General features: G+C 39.3%; 1 long non-coding RNA gene across 1 annotated transcript; it reads left to right on the forward strand.

Annotated features, from left to right (window-relative positions):
• The first annotated feature begins 8 nt into the window (after positions 1-8).
• On the forward strand, positions 9-2,269 carry LOC123085927 (uncharacterized). Its single transcript, XR_006440146.1, has 2 exons — positions 9-596; positions 902-2,269. It is a non-coding gene; the product is annotated as an uncharacterized lncRNA (long non-coding RNA).
• Positions 2,270-4,424: the final 2,155 nt, after the last annotated feature.

The raw sequence follows: 4,424 nt of genomic DNA on the forward strand, positions 1-4,424 counted from the left end.
CCATTCATTTATGCTATTTGGAATCATGATCATCCATAATGAATAAACCATTCTTCTACTTCTAAACTTGATGGTTTAGAAGCAAGAACTGATGCTGATATTCAAGTGCTCTGCTTCTGCTCTGACATGTCACAGTTATGTATGTAAGTGGTCTACTAACGAAAGTTCATTGGTGACAAACTGACACTGATATTAAGATCATAATATGGCCAATAAAGCTTAGAAAAAAAACGTGGATGAAACTTTCAAAACATAGAATCCACAATTATATGCATACCTTTGGAAAGCAGGCTCTGCACTATATGAAATTGTTCTGTACTTCAAGGTTTCAGGCTAATTCTAATGAACTACAAGCTGAAAGTGTCAAACAAATATTGTGACATCTATGCTGACCTAACAACACATACACGACCAGAACTTTACATATTCTGTGTGACAGTAGTGCGGCATCGTCCTTTTCATTCATCATCCTTTTTTGTTAGCCATGTGTTAATTGTCCTACTTAATTTCTAACTCATCATATTGCTCTTGATTTTTAGTCATGCTTCGAGCTTTGGTCTGTGCATCTACATGAAGAAAGCATGTCTTGGCTAAAGGTAAAATTGAAACTTGTAGGTGATCAAATCATATGCTTTGGTCTGTATAAGAGTGTAAATTAAGGATTACAAATTTCTTGGCACTAGATTTTGACCTTGCCTGAAGTTCAGATTTTTTGAAGTTGATATATATCTTCTGTAGATCTTTTATTTTTCCTTTGGGTTTGGGGCCAGTATATACAGATTGAAAGTATCATTTTTTTAGAAAAATAAGATTTTGTTCTTCTATTTCACCATAATTCATGTTTACATAGTTTTGAGAGGCACTTAACTTAAGTTTCCTCTTCAACTGACTAATTGTCAAGAAAGGAGATCAAAAGAATATTTCGGCGTGTAAGGAGACACAACGCTTGCATGCGAGGGAAGCTGCAACAGGGATGATCAGTTTGTCGCTACATGAATGGAGACCACATGCCATGATGTTTGACACACAATTCTTAATTAGAGAAAAAATTAAATTACTTGTTTTTATTCCGTGCAAGGTATGCATGCATGCCACACACATATATCAGTTGTTGCAAGTTGAGATCATCCGCCAACTATCTTAAAAGTCAATCTGCCAACTTAATTAATCAATCATGTCGAATTGTTGCCAACTTAATTAATCAATCATGTCGATTTTTAGACGCGGTGACTAGAAGATGCAAAATTCCTGTTTAGTTGATTTTTAGTAGAAGGTTTTGTGCCAATGTAGAACAAAATCTGATTTGATTGGTGTTATATATTGATAGGACTAATTAAGCTGCGTGCATGCTGAATGCCCTTCCTGCTGTTTCCTACTGTTGAGATTACGCTTTTGGCTCAAGGGGCATCACAGGTGGTGCACGCCTCCTCCCCTTCATAGTGGTGGCGGATCGGCACGAACTTGTGGGGATGGAACTAGGACGGAGAGTGGGGCGCTTGGCGGTCCGTGGGGAAATACGGTGTGAAGAAGAGAGGGCGCCATGGTGAAGGAGAGGTGGACATCATCCGGTTTTAAAGGAGGGGGCTCTAATGAGAAATGTCCCACTACAGCGGGAAACCTAGCAGGAATGGAAGGGTCTGGCAAGAAAAGGAAAGGGTTCATCTTGGGTAGGGCTTTTGTGTTGGGCCCTCTCTCCTTCGTGATGGATAGTCTGGATAACCACATTCTACACCACACATATGGTCTGGGTTTGGGTGAGCCGTACTATCCGCATTTTGGGGAGCATGCTGGACGCCCGTTTGATGTCCGAACACGCCCGAAGGCATTTAGGGAATATAAAGGGAAGAAGGCATAGCCCATGTGTAGTTTGGAGGCAAACAAAGCATCATTCAATACAGTCACTAAATGAGGATGTGGTGGAACAAATGTTTCCTGGCTGAGTCCTTTCTCTTCTTTAATCTTTAATTCTTTTTTCTTATTATTTTGTACTAACGTGAGGCGCCTTATGAATCACCATTAGTTGTTGGTGTTCCAAATATATTAGAGAGCAACACAACGACTGAAAAGCCAGACATAGTCAAAGGGCAGTGAATTGAAAGATGAATGATGTAGGGATGTAGAAGGTGACCGATAACAACTTGATGGAAAGGTCTGCTAGAGGGGTGAATGGTGTTTGTTGAAAAGAGAAAGGAAGATGCTTGTGTTTGTTGTCCCATGGAATATCACACACAATATGCGCATTCATGGACAAAAACTCAAGCAATATTTACATTCGTTTGTTGGCCCGTGGCAACGCACGGATTTTTTTCGTCCCACCTTCTCTGGGTTGTTTTCGTCCTCCCTCCCACCTCTCAATTTTCCCGCAGTAGCGATTCCACCTCCCAGTTTTGTCGGTTTTTTTCGTTGGTTTTTTTCGTTTGGTTTATTTTCGTCTCATCACTCACCACCCTTCCCACCTTAATTTTTTCTTCTTCCCACTTAAAACCGAATCACGTCCGATCCTCCTTCCATTTATTCGTGCTTGCTTTGGCAAGTATCGATTCAATTCAATCATGTAAATATTTTGGCAAGTTCTGATTCAATAAATCGAGAGCAATCAGCGTAGCTGGATTCGGTAATTAGTAATTGAAATCGTAGGCAAGAGATCTCCTCGTCCATTAGTGTTAACTTCCTTTTTTTTTGACAATATGAGTCCCATCTTCCTAGCGCCAAAGTGTAATATATGGAAACAAACTCAACGAATTATAACAGTGATTAACCCGATTATTACATACCAAACATCAGGTACGTCATTAATTCGCTTCCTTCTCTTCCCTTCGTCCCTCAATCCCACGCTCATGGTGTTGTAGTGGCGGAGTTGCCAATGGCAACGAGGACAACCCGTGGCAGCCCCCATCCTACCTCACTTCCTCCAAATTCCTCGACCCCTACCATCTTGATCCCGTTCACGCTCTGATCCGAAGGCCGATGCAGCTCTGGCCGATTGACAATGTAGGTTCGGGATCGTTCCTTTCAGCGCCCACTCTTGGAAGAATCGGCAGCGTGCCATGCAGATCGAACCCGACCGAGATCACGGGATGCTTGCACAGGGCTCGCCGAGATTGCTATTCTGAACTTTTTTGTGAACAAAATGAAGAGTGGGATAGGATCTGCACTTGTGCTAATATAAAATATACTTGTGTACTTGCAGGTTTTGTTTTAAAAATCCAATTGTTGTTTATCTTTTGTCGCTGAAAAATGATTACTAATTATGACATTGATTTTATTTCTTCTGGATGTTGTATATTCTTGGATTGAAGGGACTCCCTGACAAGGTGAAAGATCAGGTTACATCTGCATGTCGTTCTATACTTGTTTACCTGATTATTTGATGCATAATTTCACATGGGTAAACTAAAAATATTTAGCCTGGTTTAGATGATGCAACCCAAATTTTGGCATTGGTTGTAATTTGGTAGTTCTTCAGGTGAGTGACACATTCATTTGGAGAAGCACTAGCTGGAATCAGACACCTATTTTTTTAATGTTTCCTGCTTATTATAAGTTAATGTGGCCCCGTTGCAACGCACGGGCGTTCTTCTAGTGACTAATAGTTGTTCACATTTTATTCATGGCGCATTCCGTAAACTACTTTCTAAATATGATGTCAATCATAGAATTGCATCTCCCTATCACCTCAATCTAGTGGTCAAGTTGAATTGAGAAATAGAGAAATAAAGTTAATTTTGCAAAAGATCATCAATAGATCTAGAAAGAATTGGTCTAAGAAACTTGACGATACATTATTGGCTTATAGAACTGCTTATAAAAATCCTATGGGTATGTCTCCTTATAAAATGGTCTATGGAGAAGCATGTCATTTACCTCTTGAGTTAGAACATAAAGCATATTGGGCAATTAAAGAACTCAATTATGATTTCAAACTTCCCAGTGAGAAGAGGTTATTTGATATTAGCTCGCTAGATGAATGGAGAACCCAAGTTTATGAAAATGCCAAATTGTTTAAAGAAAAGGTTAAAAGATGGTATGATAAAATAATTCCAAAATGGGAATTCAAAGTGGGTGAGTATGTTCTATTGTACAATTCTTGCTTTAGATATTTTGAAGGAAAAGTTCTCTCTAAGTGGGAAGGACCATACATCTTCGAGGAAGTTTGTCGCTTTGGAGCTATTAAGATCAACAACTCAGAAGGCACTAATCCGAGCGTTGTCAATGGACAAAGAATTAAGCATTATATCTCAGGTATTCCTATTAATGTTCAAACTAACATTATTCAAATCATGACACCGGAGGAAAACATAAGAGAGACCTTCCAGAACACTACAACACCCTGAAAAGGAAGAGGTATGTGATACGGTAAGTGAATCGACTATTCCATAAAAATACTTTCTGTCAGTTTTGGAATATTAGAAAAATACAAAAAT

This window comes from Triticum aestivum, chromosome 4A (assembly GCF_018294505.1).
Source record: "Triticum aestivum cultivar Chinese Spring chromosome 4A, IWGSC CS RefSeq v2.1, whole genome shotgun sequence".
Lineage (NCBI taxonomy): Eukaryota > Viridiplantae > Streptophyta > Magnoliopsida > Poales > Poaceae > Triticum > Triticum aestivum.